The 16127-nt window shown below is 40.2% G+C and overlaps 1 long non-coding RNA gene and 1 pseudogene across 2 annotated transcripts in view; one reads left to right on the forward strand and one right to left on the reverse strand.

Annotated features, from left to right (window-relative positions):
* The window catches only part of LOC143678263 (uncharacterized), a 338248-nt gene that overhangs the window by 32055 nt on the left and 290066 nt on the right, over window positions 1–16127 (reverse strand). The gene's annotated exons all lie outside the window — the stretch shown is intronic.
* On the forward strand, window positions 5490–6574 carry LOC143676866 (UDP-glucuronosyltransferase 1A6 pseudogene; annotated as a pseudogene).

Consider the following 16127-nt stretch of genomic DNA (forward strand, 5'->3'; position numbering starts at 1 on the left):
CTTTTGTGCATCAAAGAACTTCATCAAGAAAGTAGAAAGACAGCCTACACAATGGGAATCAATATTTGGAAACGACATATCAGATAAAGGTCTAGTATCCAGAATTTATAAAGAGATTGTTCAACTCAACAACAAAAAGACAGCCAACCCAATTACAAAATGGAAAAAAGACTTGAATAGACACCTCTCAGAGGAAGAAATACAAATGGCCAAAAGACACATGAAGAGATGCTCAATGTCCCTGGCCATTAGAGAAATGCAAATCAAAACCACAATGAGATATCATCTCACACCCACCAGAATGGCCATTATCAACAAAACAGAAAATGACAAGTGCTGGAGAGGATGCGGTGAAAGAGTCACACTTGTCCACTGTTGGTGGGAATGTCAAATGGTGCAACCACTGTGGAAGGCAGTTTGGCGGTTCCTCAAAAAGCTGAATATAGAATTGCCATACGACCCAGCAATATCATTGCTGGGAATCTACTCAAAGGAATTAAGGGCAAAGACACAAACGGACATTTGCACACCAATGTTTATAGCAGCGTTATTTACAATTGCAAAGAGATGGAAACAGCCAAAATGTCCATCAACAGACGAGTGGCTAAACAAACTGTGGTATATACATACAATGGAATATTATGCAGCTTTAAGACAGGATAAACTTATGAAGCATGTAATAACATGGATGGACCTAGAGAACATTATGCTGAGTGAGTCTAGCCAAAAACTAAAAGACAAATACTGTATGGTCCCAATGATGTGAATCGACACTCGAGAATGAACTTGGAATATGTCATTGGTAACAGAGTCCAGCAGGAGTTAGAAACAGGGTAAGATAATGGGTAATTGGAGCTGAAGGGATACAGACTGTGCAATAGGACTAGATACAAAAACTCAAAAATGGACAGCACAATAATACCTAATTGTAAAGTAATCATGTTAAAACACTGAATGAAGCTGCATCCGAGCTATAGGTTTTTGTTTTGTTTTGTTTGGTTCTGTTTTGTTCTTACTATTATTACTTTTATATTTTTTTCTCTATATTAACACTCTGTATCTTTTTCGGTTATATTGCCAGTTCTTCTAAACCAATGCAAATGTACTAAGAAACAATGATCATACATCTATGTGATGATGTTAAGAATTACTGATTGCATATGTAGAATGGTATGATTTCTAAAAAAAAAAAATGGTCAGCTCAATACTGCCTAATTGTAATGTAATTATGTTGGAACGCTGAATGAAGCTGCATCTGAGCTATAGTTTTTTTTTTTCTTATATATTTTTGTACTTTTTATTTTTATTTTTGTTTTCTCTCTGTGTTATCATTTTATTTCTTTTTCTGTTGTCTTGCTCTTTCTTTCTCTAAATCGATGCATATGTACTGAGAAATGATGACCATACACCTATGTGATGACATTAAGAATTACTGATTGCATATGTAGGATGGAATGATTTCTAAATGTTGTGTTAGTTAATTTTTTTTAATTAATAAAGAAAAAACATACAAAAGCAAAGAAAATGTGGCAGAAGACTGTGTGGCCCACAAAGCTACAGATTTGTGCAAAACACATGCTGACCCCTGAGCTAAGGCAAGCATTTTCAGATGAGGTAGATGAGGCCCAGAATTACTCTGAAAAATAAAATATATTAACTTTTTAAGTATTTCCATTTATGAAAAGTTTCAGACCATCCCTAATTTTCATACCAGAATTCTCTTTTTCAGTACATTTTTCATCAGAGAGAAAGCATCAAATAGGTCCCAAGGACAATTACCATCCTACTTCAACAACTTCTAATTTCTTTGTTAAGCAGTTGAACAATGGACTGTAGCTAATTGGAGAGGTTTTTAGTTTACTAAAACTGACAAAGTGCCATATACCAGAAATCAGTTGGCCTTTACAATGGGGATTTAATAACTTCCAAGTTTATAGTTCCAAGGCCATGAAAATATCAAAATCAAGGCATCAACAGAATGATAACTTCCCCCTGAAGACCGGGCAGCAGCATCCTCAACTCCTGTGTCACAAGGCCAAGCACATGGCAGCATCTTCTGGTTTCTCCCTTTTCTTCCAGGTTCCATTGATTTCAGCTTCTGTGGCTTTCTCTCTCTCTCAGAATCTTTTTTAAAGGACTCCAATAGGAGGATTAAGTTCATCCTGAAAAGGTCCATCACACCTTAACTGAAGTAGCCTCATCTAATGATCCTACTTACATGGGCTCACACCACAGGAATGGATTAGGTTTAAGAGCAAATTTTTCTGGAATACATATGGCTTTAAATCACCATAGAACAAAATTTATGGACTGTGTAACTACTTATTTATTTTTTGAAGGACTTTCAGACTGTTTTCCAAAGTGATAATACCATTTTATTTTGTTGTGGTAAAATACATGTAACATATAATTTACCACTTTAACCATTTTAAAGTGTGCAATTAAGTGGACTCAAGTGCTTTCCCAATGTTGTGCACACTGTGAACATTGCCTGGTTCCAAGAAGTTTTCATTACCCCAAATGGAAACCCTCTACCCTTCAGACAGTCACTCCCCATTTTCCCTCCATCCAGCCCCTGGCAGCCATCAGTGTGTTTTCTGTTACTATGGATTTGCCTATTCTGGATATTTCATGTAAATGGAATCATGCGATATATGGTCTTTAGTATCTGGCTGCTTTTGCTCAGCATAATGTTTTCATGGCTCACCCATGTTGTAGCATGTCAGAACTTCATTATTCCTTTTTATGGCTGAGTAACATGCATTGTACGGATAGACTACATATGGTTTCTGTTCATCAAGTGATGGACATTTGGGATATTTCCACTTTTGGGCTGCTGCTGACACACAATTCACTCTCTTTCCCTTATTTAGTATCAATGTCCTTCATCCAGCAAGTATCTCTTGAGAGCCTTCCCTGCCCTTGGGGAAGTGCTGGGGGACACTACTGTGGATGCCTAAATCTTGCAGTCCCAAGGGAAAACATACTGATCAGCCACAAATTGTGATGTCCACTTTGAAAGAGGGTAAAGGGCTAAAGAGGGCTGACAGTAGGGGCTTTGCAGGTTGAGAGGGTGCAAGCTTGGGGGATAAGTGTACAAAACAGAGAAGACCTCGAGTACAGAAGGAGAGCATTGCAAGGTCTTTCTCCTCTCTCCCTCTGTGTTTGAGGGTCTCCTTACTCTCATAAATATGAGTATGTGGAAATCCTATCTATGGGTCTTCTGAGTGGTCTCTTTGTCATTGCTATTGCATGGCTGTGTCCTCCCCACTGCTCTGGGGCTCCTGGGCCTCCACTTGCATTGCTGGAGCATCCCTAGAAAGTCATAGCCACAATCCCTTCATAGAACAGGTGCCCTCCAGAGATCTGGGGCCAGGAAGGCCATATTCCCTTTGCTGCCCTCTTCCTTCCATGGGCCATTTGGACTTGACCAAGCTGGGCCATTTTGGACCTTGGTCAAGACTTTGACCAAGACACTGACTTTTTGTTGCCCTCCTCACCCTCACAGCCTGTCAAACAGATTAAATAGCCTCCATATCCCAGGTCAGATATTTTTATCTAACTTAATGAACTGAACTATTGTTAACTAATTTATATGTAATTATATATCATAGTGACTTAATTAAACATGTCAATGTGATTTAGCCACTTCTATCTTCAGAAAACAGTAAATTTCTTTTTTTTCCAACCTCAAACCTTTTTTCAGCTCTCTGGATATGTATCTCATAAGCACTGGCCCCGATACTAAAGGATTGGGGGTGATACAAGAGAGTTAGCAGGAAAGAAGGGGCCAAGCCTGACTTTCTCCATAGGGAATGAGGGAACAGCCAAGAAGCTCAGCCCTTCACAGGGTCAAACTTTCGAGACATCCCTCTGTTCCTAACATGAAATTACCCCCATGCACACCTTTCAATCTCCCCTTCACACAAATTGCTAGTTGTCCTCCCTCACTTTTGGGGAAATCCCGTTCATACCCACAGAGGTTGGTTTCATCCCAGGCTCTCCCCCTGCACCCCACTGGTATATGACCCAGCCTGAGTCACTTGGTCTGCAGTGAGCTCTGAGAGGGGTTGGCCTCTTTCTGGACACTCAGGGATGGCCAAGTGTTCTCTTTGTCTCCTCTGCACTCAGTTGGTGAGAAAGGGACTTCTGCCTTTGGGTTCTGAGGGTGTCTGGACACATAACACCCAACCACGGACAGATGAGTGTGGCAGCTGTTTATTAGCCACATATACTCAGCCTGGGGAAGAGGACACCACATGCTATGAAGGCCCACATGGGGCCTACATTGGGCACCGTGTTCACAGCCAGGGTCTCAGGAGGCAAGAGGGTGGGATGCACCCCCATTCCATGACATGATGTCATTGGCCCGTCTGAATGATCTCAAGGACCGGCAAGAAACTGAAGCCCCCTGCTTGGGCATAGGCACACCCTGGACCTGATCCCTTTGAAAAGAAGGAGTTTGGCTAGGGGAATTTATCTACCAAGACAGAGTGGGAGGGGAGCTTGCAGTTAGGTCACTAGAGGTGCCCCTGATTCACCAGATGTCAAGGGACACGACATTGAGCCTTAACTTTCAGCCTCACCCCCCCCCCCCCCCCGAGGTTACACCAAGTACCATAGCAATGTGCAGAGAGGGCTGGTCCTCCAGGTTGGTTCCCTTTAGGATCTCCCCATCATGTCACTGGTAGACATGCCAGGTTCTTCAGCCTTTTGTCCAGTGTAGAACCACAGACCACAGGTGCACACACACACACACACACAAATGTGTACAAAGAGAGGCCCATCAACTTCGTAAGGAGAAAAAGAAATGTTTTCTAACTCATTCTTAACTATAGGGCTTCTTTCTGGCCAAGTCAGGTAAAGTGGCGTGAGTACCTTTCCTTCATCTCCTACTTCCAATTTACGTCCCTTTGGACCTTTGGGGACAAGCACAAGACCCACAGCTGAGCCATGGGTTCTTTACTGGACTCTTTTTTAACTCCACAAAGACCAGGGTAGGAGTTTGCAAGTAAGGCTCAGGCAAAGGTCTTCATCTGAGTGGCATCTGGCAGGAAGAATTGCAGGTTTCTGCCACCCCCTGGTTCCCCTGGCCCTGAAGCTGGCTTAGGCCAAGCTCTCTCCCGAGGCCCTGACCTCAGAGCCTTGCCTCTGAGCCCCGGAGGGTGGCACCACTTAGGCTCACCCTGCTACCTGCCGGGGTCTTGTTGCTGTCTCAATACCATCCTCCTCCTGTCTCTGGTCACTTTGAGTAGAAATACCTGCTGGTGCCCATCCTCCCAGAAAGCTGCGTCCAGCTTGGGCTGAGCAGACTCTTTGCACGCCCTGGAACAATGCGTTTGGATATTGGCTGCAATCCTGGAGTGAGTTCTGTCCTTGGACAGAAACTTAACCTGGTTCTTGGAGCTTCCTCTTCTTTGTCTGGAATCAGGATGCTGCCTCCTGCTTGACTGGGTTAGGGTTGGGCTTTGGGTGACAGTTCTGCTGTGCATGACTAACTCTGGGAAAATCGGTTCAGAAATTCTAGGAACCGCCTCTTACTTGGACAGCCTGGTTTCCACACCCATCATATTCTTGGACTTCCGTCAGTAATGCAGTGAGTGCACAGAGCAAATTACTCTCCCATCCTGTTTGGGGAGTATAAACCATTAACGGGCATCACTATTACTTTCATTTGCTGCAGCATGGTTTTCCCTCTTGAGGCCTTGCAGAGAGTCTCTGCAGGGCTTTTCTTCTTAGCACTGTGGGGCCTGGCTGGAAGAGAGAAGGTGCTGGTTGTCCCTCAGGATGGAAGCCACTGGCTCAGTATGAAAGAAGTGAGTGAGCGCCTCAGTGAGAAGGGGCATGAGGTTGTGGTGCTAGTTCCAGAAGTTAATTTGCTGCTGAAAGAATCCAAATGCTGCACAAGAAAATTTACCCAGTGCTGTACACCCAGGAAGATCTGAAGAACCAGTTTTGCTCCTTTGGAAACAGTCATTTTACCATCAGTTCATACCCCGGCCTCCTTCCTACTGAGCTCAGGAATGTGATGATTTTCCTGGACCTAATGTTTGCCAACTGTGAGAGCCTCCTGAAGGACTCCGACACCCTGAGTTTCCTTAGGGTGAGCACATTCAATGTCCTTTTCACAGACCCAGCCTCACCTTCTGGCGTGATCCTGGCCATGTACTTGGGCCTGCCCTCCGTGTACCTCTTCAGGGCTTCCCCGTGTCTCCCAGAGCATGTGGTCAATAGAAGCCCATACCCCATGTCATACGTCCCCATGTGCTACACTCAGTTCTCAGACCAGATGACGTTCCCCAGCGGGTGGCCATCTTCCTTGTGAATTTCTTAAGAGTTCACTATATTTCAGTTTGTGTATAAGATGTATCAAAACCAGGCATTTAATCTCCTTGAGAGAGATGTGTCCCTCCCCACCTTGGATTGGAAGGCCTCCATTTGTCTGCTAAGGTATGACTTTGTGTTCGAGTACCCCTGGCCATCCATGCCCAACATGATATTCGTTGGAGGAATAAACTGCAAAAAGAGAGGTGAGATATCTCAGATTGGTGTTTGTTTTTTTTTTATTAATTAACGGAAAAAAAGAAAGTAACGCAACATTTAGAAATCATACCATTCTACATATGCAATCAGTAATTCTTAACATCATCACATAGATGCATGATCATCGTTTCTTAGTACATTTGCATCGGTTTAGAACAACTAGCAACACAACAGAAAAAGATACAGAATGTTAATATAGAGAAAAGAAATAAAAGTAATAATAATAGTAAAAGAACAAACAAACAAAAAAAACCAAAAAACCTATAGCTCAGATGCAGCTTCATTCAGTGTTTTAACATGATTACTTTGCAATTAGGTATTATTGTGCTGTCCATTTTTGAGTTTTTGTATCTAGTCCTGTTGCACAGTCTGTATCCCTTCAGCTCCAGTTACCCATTATCTTACCCAGTTTCTAACTCCTGCTGGACTCTGTTACCAATGACATATTCCAAGTTTATTCTCAAATGTCCGTTCACATCAGTGGGACCATACAGTATTTGTCCTTTAGTTTTTGGCTAGTCTCACTCAGCATAATGTTCTCTAGGTGGTGTTTCTTTTTTTTTTTTTAATTTTCCTGTTTCTTTGAGTAAAAATCATTCTTATGTGCTCTGTCTTCCCTCAGTCAATTGGCTGCTTTTGCTGACTCACATTTGGACATTTTCCTAAGAAACATACCTTCAGTGGAGATAGAATCATATGCCATTCTTGGGGTAAAAAGGTACCTTAATTCCCTAGGGCTACCATAATATAAAGTACCACAAAGGACAGAAATTTATTGCCTCACTCTTCTGGAGGCTAGATGTCCAACCTGAGGTGTCAGCAGTTCCTTGCATCCTCTGAAGGCTCTAGGGTTCTGGTGGTGGCTGGCTGGCAACCCATGGCTCATTTTGCCTTGAACCATAATTCAATCTCTGCCCTTGATTCTTCTCTGTCTGCTTGTCTCCTGACTCTGTCTAAATTTCCTCTGCCTCTAAGAATACTAGTCATATTGGTTTAGACCCATCTTAAACCAGTTTGGCCTCATCTTAACTAATATCATCTTTGTAAGAGTTTGAAGCTGTAGGTATTCCCCAAAAGATCATATTCTTTTAATCCTTTCCTGTGGCTGTAGCTCTATTGTAGTGGGACCATTTGATTAGGTTTTTCAGTTCATGCATACTCCAGGTTGGTCTTAATCCTTTTATTGGAGTCCTTTATAAGAGGACGAAACACATAGGGAAAATCAGAGAAACTCACAGAAAAGCCCAGAGAAGCTGAGATATGATAACATACACAGAGTTCAGAAAGGAAACCACCGAAGGCAGAAGCTGGAAGTGATACAACCTGGGAGAGAAGGGAGAGACCAGCAGATGTCCCAATGTGCCAGGCCATGTGTCAAAGGAGTTGAGGATCTCCAGTAGTCAGTCTTTGAAGGTATTGTCCTGTTGATGCCTTGATTTGAACATTTTCACAACCTCAGAATTGTCAACTTCCAAGTTAATAAATTCCTATTGTAAAAGCCAACCCACTTCTTGTATTTTACATTTTTTCAGCATAGAAAATGAAAACAATCTTCAAAGACCCTCTTTCTAAATAGGATCACATTTGAGGGCCTGGGGGTTAGGACTTGAGCGTATCTTTTGATGGGACACAGTTCAAGTTATAGTGGGGATCTGTGTGAGATCTGAGGCTGAGGTGACACAGAGACATTTGGATGAGAAAGGCTGATGTGGGGCTGTAGTAAGGAGACATGTTTAGCGAGGTGGCCTGCGGAGAGTCACAGAACCTTAGAACGAGAATTAGAAAGGTTCTAGTCCAAATCCCACACTTTCTTGTCAGGGAGACAAGGAGACCCAGAGTGGGGACCAAACCCATTCTCCCAATTTAGTCCCATGTTTTTCCCTGAACCCTCAGGAAACTACAGCCCCGGGCCAAATCCTGCCAGAGGCCTGTTTTGTATGGCCCAGAGCAAAGAATGGCTTTTACACTAGTAAAGGCTGTTAAAACAAAGAAAGAAACGAAAGCAAAGAAAATGTGGCAGAATCATTTGTGGCCTGCAAAGCCTACACTTTACTATCTGGCCCTTTATGCAAAACGTGTGCTGACACTGTGGGCCCTGCCCCCTCATGCAGGGCCATGGACAGCATGTGAAATGCTCTGTAAACCCTGCAGGGAAACTCCATCCCTATCCCTTTCTTCCTTGGGCCCAAGTGCAATGCAGCTGGAACTCTTTCCCTGGGAGGTGATGAGAGCACCATGGTTTTCTTGCAACATTCTTTGGGGAGCAGTTACACAGAAAACTAGATCCCAAGTCCTCAGGGGTACCCTTGTGTTCCCGTTTCCTCTTCATGTGTTCCAGAACCACTTAGATCTGTGGTGCTTCAGGGCATAATATCTGGAAATATTTTTGGTGTCACAATTGGGGGTATCTCTCTTACTTCTGTAAGTGGCAGGCAGGGAGGCTGCTAAACATCCTACAATGCCTGGTCACACCTCATTCCCAGAGTAATAAGAAACACTGACTTTAATAAATTGAAAATATCAGCCACGTCTCTGAGCAGGGTGCCCGCTGGGGTGGTGTGGGGTAGCAGGGGTGCTTTTCCCACCCTCTGTGATCACCTTGTCTTCCTGGGGCTCTCTGATGCAGGCTGACATTTCAGCAGTCATTGACTGAGCAGAGGGGGGAGGCAGGGGAACAATGCCTGAAAATGCCAAGTCACTCTTTATAAACACTTTTGAAAATATGTGAGGTGAGGCAATGACTACCATGTTTGCTTCTCTTTCAAAACTCAGTGTTTATCTTTACAACTGTTTACCTTTGAGATTACCAGACATTTTGGCATAAATGTGTTTCTGTGAATGAGTAGTGGTCTAAAGAGTGGTTACATTTTAGAGGGAGTCAAAGTTAAAAGTATACATATTTGACATGAATACCCCAAAATCTAGAAACTTGATTTTTTAAAATAACTGAAAAATCTAGGAAATGATTGCATGTGGAGTGCTTTTTTTTTTTTAACTTTTTATTGTATAGTGTAACATATATACAAAGCAAAGAAATAAATAAGCAATAGTTTTCAAAGCAATCTTCAAAAAGTGATTACAGGACAGATCCCAGAGTTTGTCATGGGCTACCATAGGATCCTCTCATAATTTCCTTTCTAGCTACTCCAGAATATAGGAGGCTAGAGGGCTTAAATAATTTTTTACGATTACATCGACTTTTTTTTCCTTCTTTTTTTGTGAACAAAAACGTAGTTACAAAAAAGCTATAAATTTCAAAGCACAGCATCACAATTAGTTGTAGAACATATTTCAGATTTTGACATGGGCTACAATTTCACAATTTTAGACTTTTACTTCTAGCTGCTCTAAAATACTGGAGACGAAAAGAGATATCAATTTAATGATTCACCATTCATATTTATTTGTTAAGTCCTATCTTCTATGTATAATTTCACCATCACTTTTGATCTTTCCATACCTCTCTTTGGATTGTTTGGGCTATTGCAATTCTAAATTTTTGTTATTAGAAGGGTCTGTCACTAATATGGGGTAGAGAGATGGAACCATCTGATGTCCTGGAGAAGCTGGGCTGGATTTCAGGACGTATCTGGACCAGGGACCCATCTGGAGGTTGTAGGTTTCTGGAAACTTACTCTAGTGCCTGGAGCCCTTGTGGAATCTTATATTGCCCAAAGTGTTCTTTAGGATCGGCTGGAATGGTCCTGGTTGGCCGTTGGCAGGTTATGTTAGGTAGCAAGGTCTACCTGAAGCTTGCTGAAGAGCAACCTCCAGGGTAGCCTCTCAATTCTATTTGAACTCTCTGCCACTGATACTTTACTAATAACACTTCCTTCCCCCCTTTTAGTCAGGATGTAATTGTTGATCCCACAGTGCCAGGTCTGGATACATTCCTGGGAGTCATCTCCCATGTCACCAGGGAGACTTTCACTCGTGGATGTCACATCCCATGTAGAGAGGAGGGCAATGATTTCACTTGCAGAGTCAGACTTAGAGAGACAGAGACCACATCTGAGCAACAACAGAGGTCCTCCAGAAGTAACTCTTAAACATACCTATAGGTAGTGTAAGCTTCTATGCTACCTACATAAGCTTCACAAGAGTAAGCCCCATGATTGAGGCCATGGCCTATTGATTTGGGTATCCCTAAGGTTTGACACAGTATCAGGGGATTCCCTGATGGTAAGGTTTAGTAGTTTCATAGTCTTTCTCCCCTTCTTCAAGGGACTTTGCCAATACTTTTTTGACTCTCTGCATAATATACTCTAGGATGTTTCCAGGCATTACAATAATCTATACAGGATTAAAGAACCTTTGTCTTATTCTGAGTGTCCTGTGTTTCCGTTGTTCACATGAGCTATACAAATAGGTTGAATTAGATTATGCACCACAGAAAATTTCAGTTCTAGATCAAATAAACCTTTCTTCCATTGGTCTCAGAGACTATGTGTGGTTCTAAAATGTAGACACAGTCTTCCTTATCCCTATGTTCTGAATTACTTTAACCCCAACCTGTTCAGCTTCATTCTTATCTCTAAATATCAGGTTATATATATGAAACAGCCTCTCAAAACCGAGAAATAATCACGACTCAAGACTTAATATGTCTTCTCTAAAAGCTTACACTCTAGGCCCCTGTTTTCTTATAAGTGTTTTCTGAAGGTGATCATACCATTGTTGTTTTTTTGTTTCTGGCTTATCTTGTCTCACCAAATGTCCAGCATGTTCATTCACATTGTTGCATGCCTCACGACATCGTTCCTTTTTGTAGCCGCACAACCTTTGTTCATAAGTGTATACTATTGTTCGTTAATCTACTTCTCCATCAGTGCAACCTTCAGCCACCTGCATTCATTTGGGCATTATGTAGAGGGCCCAAAGACCACAGTCCTTCAACAGTTTCAATATTAGATAAATGCATTCCTCCCAAGAGACAGAAAACCAATAAACACACCCTCACCAAATAGGAAATCTAACTCCTCTTAACTCTTGTCCCTCACCCCGTTATTTACCTCTGTTGTTGCTGTGGTAGTGCTGATGGTTTCCTTTTGAACAGAGCTATAGCATGCAATAGCAGTTTTACCCCTGTACCCTGGACTTGAACACTCTTTATACAAGAATCAAATCTTTGAAATAATTCTCATGAGAACTCATTCATATTTCTAGTGTAGTCAGTGGGACGTGTAGGTGTATAAAACCCCTTTCAATCTTGTTCATCTTCAATATGGTATATTACTTCTAGACCCACTAGAGAATCACCTTCACTCCTATCTATTCCCTTACATTGGAGTTCAACCTCATTTGGTAACAGTTCACCCATCTCTAGCTTTTATGTATCTCTAAGTCCCCTATATTCTGTATTATAAGCCTGTGATTATACCTTTATGCTGGTCATAAAAGTGGAATCATATCGTATCTGTCCTTTTGTGTCTGGCTAATTTCATTTAACATTATGTCCTCAAGAATCATCCATCTTGTCATGTGTTAAAGACATCATTTCATCTTACTGCTGCATAATATTACTTCCTATGTACATTCCACATTTTGTTGATCCACTCATCTGTTGATGGGCATTTGGTTTGTTTCCATCTTTTGGTGACTGTGAATAATGTTGCTATAAACATTGGTGTACAAATGTCTGTCATTGCTTTCAGCACTTCTGGGTATATACCAAGTAGTGCTATTGCTGGATCATAGGGCAACTCAATATTTAGTTTCGTAAGGAACCGCCAAAGAGTCTTCCATAGTAGCTGCACCATTATACATTCCCACCAGCAGTGCAGTAGTGTCCCAGTTTCTCCACATGCTCTCCAACGTTTATAGTTTCCTGTTTGTTTAATAGCAGCCATTCTTATAAGTGTGAGGTGGTATCTCATTGTAGTCTTGATCTGCAATTCCCTTACAGCCAGTGAAAATGAGCATCTCTTCATGTGCTTTTGAGCCATCTGTATTTCCCCTTCAGAAAAATGTCTATTCATACCTTTAGCCCATTTCATAATTGGATTGTTTGTTCTTTTGTTGTTGAGTTGTATGATTCCTTCATATATACAGGAAATCAAATATTTGTCTGATGTGTGATTTCCAAATATTTTCTCCCATTGAGTTGGTTGCCTCTTCACCTTCTTCGCAAAGTCCTGAGATGCAGAAGCATTTGATTTTGAAGAGTTCCCATTTATCTATTTTTTTCTTTTGCTTGTGCTTTGGGTGTAAAGTTTAGGAAGGTACCTCCTATTACTAGGTCTTGAAGATATTTCCCTACATTTTCTTCTAGAAGCTTTATGGTGCTAGTTCTTATATTTAGAGTGTTTGGTCCACTTTGAGTCTATTTTTGTGTAGGGTGTAAGAAGGGGTCCTCTTTCATTCTCTTGGCTATTGATATCCAGTTCTTCCATGCCCAATTATTGAAAAGACTATTTTGTCCGAGTTCAGAGGATTTGGGGGCTTTTTCAAAAATCAGTTGACCATAGATTTGGTGGTCTATTTCTGCACTCTCAATTCAATTCCATTGGTCAATGCTTCTGTCTTTGTGCCAGTACCATGCTGTTTTGACCACTGTGGCTTTATAATAGGTTTTAAAATCAGGGAGTGTTAATCCACCCACTATGTCCTTCTTTTTTAGGATGCTTTAAGCTATTCAGGGTCTCTTTCCCTTCCAGATGAATTTGGTAGTTAGCTTTCCCAAATCTTCAAAGTAGATTTGGAATTTTGATTGGTACTGTGTTGAATCTGTAGATCAATTTGGGTAGAATTGACATCTTCACTATATTTAACCTTCCTATCCATGAGTATGGAATGTCTTTCCACCTGTTTAGAGCTCCTTTGATATCTTTTAGCAATGTTATGTAGTTTTCTGTGTACAAGTCCTTTACGTTCCTAGTTAAGTTCATTCCTAAATATTTGATTGTTTTAGTTGTTATTTTGAATGGAATTTTTTCATTGACTGTTTTCTCAACTAGGTCATTGCTTGTGTATAGAAATGTTACTGATTTTTGCACATTAATTTTATATCCTGCCACCTTGCTGAATTTATTAGCTCAAGTAACTTTGCCGTAGATTTCTCAGGGTCTTCCATGTATAGTAGCATATCATCTGCAAATAATGACACTTTTATTTCTTCCTTTGCAATTTGGATGCCTTTTATTTCTTTGTCCTGCCTGATTGCTCTAGCTAGAACTTCTAGCACAATGTTGAATAATAGTGGTGACAGTGGGCATCCTTGTCTTGTACCTGATCTTAGGCAGAAGGCTTTGAATCTCTCTCCATTGAGTATGATGCCAGCTATTGGTTTTTCATATATTCCCTTTATCACATGGAGGTAGTTACCTTTGATTCCTATCTTTTGGAGTGTTTTTATCAGAAAAAGATGCTGAATTTTGTTGAATGCTTTATCAGCATCAATCGAGATGATCATGTGATTTTTTCCTTTTGATTTGCTAATGTGCTGTATTACCTTAATTGATTGTTCTTGTGTTGAACCATCCTTGCATTCCTGGTATAAATCCCACTTGGTCATGGTGTTTAATTCTTTTAATGTGCTGTTGGATTCAATTTGCTAACATTTTATTCAGAATTTTTGCATCTATGTTCATCATGGAGATTGGCCTGTATTTTCCTTTCTAATAGCATCTTTACCTGGTTTTGGTATTAAAATAATATTACCTTCATAAAATGAGTTAGGTAGAGTTCCTTTTCCCTCCATTTTTTGGGAAAACTTTGAGCAGGATTGGGGTTAGTTCTTTCTGGAATGTTTGATGAAATTCCCCTGTGGGAATCCCATCTGGTCCTGGGATTTTCTTTATAGGATGATTTTTGTTGACTGATTGAATCTCTTTATTTGTGACTGATTTGTTGAGATCTTCTGTTTTTTTCTGCATCAGTGTACCTTGTTTGTATGTATCCAGGAATTTGTCCATTTCATATAAGTTGTCTAGTTTGTTGGCATAGTATCCTCTTATGATTTCTTTTATTTCTCTAGGGTCACTGGTAACACACCCCTTCTCATTTCTGATTTTGTTTATTTGCATCCTCTCTCTTTTTTTCTTTGTCAGTCTTGCTAATGGCCCATCAATTTTATAGTTTTTCTCAAAGAACCAACTTTTAGGTTTATTGATTCTTTCTATTGTTCTTTTGTTCTCCCATTCATTTATCTCTGCTTTGATCTTTGTTATTTCTCTTCTCCTCTTTGCTTTGGGGTTAGTTTGCTGTTCTTTCTCAAGTTCCTCTGGTTTTGCTATTAAGTCTTCGATTTTTGCTCTTTCTTGTTTCTTAATATAGGCATTTAAGTCAATAAATTTCCCTCTCTGCACAGCCTTTGTCACATCCTATAAGTTCTGATAAGTTGTATTCTCATTTTCATTCATCTCCGAATAGCTACTGATTTCTCTAGCAATTTCTTCTTTGACCCACTGGTTGTTTAAGAGTGTGTTATTTAATCACCATATATTTGTGGATGTTCTTGTTCGTTGGTGGTTATTGAGATCCTGCTTCATCCCATTGTGATCAGAGAAAGTGCTGTGAATAATTTCAATTTTTAAAAATTTATAAAGACCTGTTTTGTGCCCCAGCATTTGCTCTATCCTGGAAAATGTTCCATGAGTACTAGAGAAGAATGTATAACCTTGCGCTTTTGGGTGCAATGACCTATGTATGTCTGTTAGGTCTGTTTCATTTATCAAGTTGTTTAACTTCTCCATTTCCTTGTTGACCTTCTGTCTGGTTGTTCTATCTATAGAGGGGAATGGTGTATTGAACTCTCCTACTATTATTGCTGAAACATCTGTCGCTCCCTTGTACATGTCTGCCTCATGTACTTTGGAGCTCGTTGATTGGGAGCATAAACGTTTATGATTGTTATATCCTCTTGGTGAATTGACCCTTTGACTAGTATATAGTGTCCTTTGTCTCTTATGATGACTTTACATTTAAAGTCTATTTTTGTCTGATATTAATATAGCTGTTCCTGCTTTCTTTGGTTACCACTTGCGTGGAAAATCTTTTTCCATCCTTTCACTTTCAATCTATTTGTATTCTTGTGTCTAAAAATGAGTCTCTTGTAAGCAGCATATAGCTGGATTATGTTTATTGATCCATTCTGCCAATCTGTATCTTTTAATTGATAAGTTTAGTCTGTTAATATTCAAACTTATTACTGAAAAGGCATTTCTTAATTCTACCATCTTATCTTTTTTATTTTATTTGTCAGATCTATATATTCATTTCCCTCTTTCTCTTTGTATTATTTAAATTACCCTTAGAGGTACTCTTCAATTCTGTGCCCTCCTCCAGACCTCCCTCTCCTGTCTTTTTATTTTCTTTTTTTTTTTTTTTACTTTTTTTTATTAATTAAAAAAAGAATTAACAAAACAATTAGAAATCATTCCAATCTACATGTACAATCAGTAATTCTTAATAACATCACATAGTTGCATATTCATCATTTCTTAGTACATTTGCATCGATTTAGAAAAAGAAATAAAAAGACAACAGAATAAGAATTAAAACAATATTAGAAAGAAAAAAAAACAAAAAAAAACAAAAACAAAAAACCTATACCTCACATGCAGCTTCATTCAGTGTTTTAACAT

Source organism: Tamandua tetradactyla, chromosome 3 (genome assembly GCF_023851605.1).
Source record: "Tamandua tetradactyla isolate mTamTet1 chromosome 3, mTamTet1.pri, whole genome shotgun sequence".
Taxonomy (NCBI): domain Eukaryota; kingdom Metazoa; phylum Chordata; class Mammalia; order Pilosa; family Myrmecophagidae; genus Tamandua; species Tamandua tetradactyla.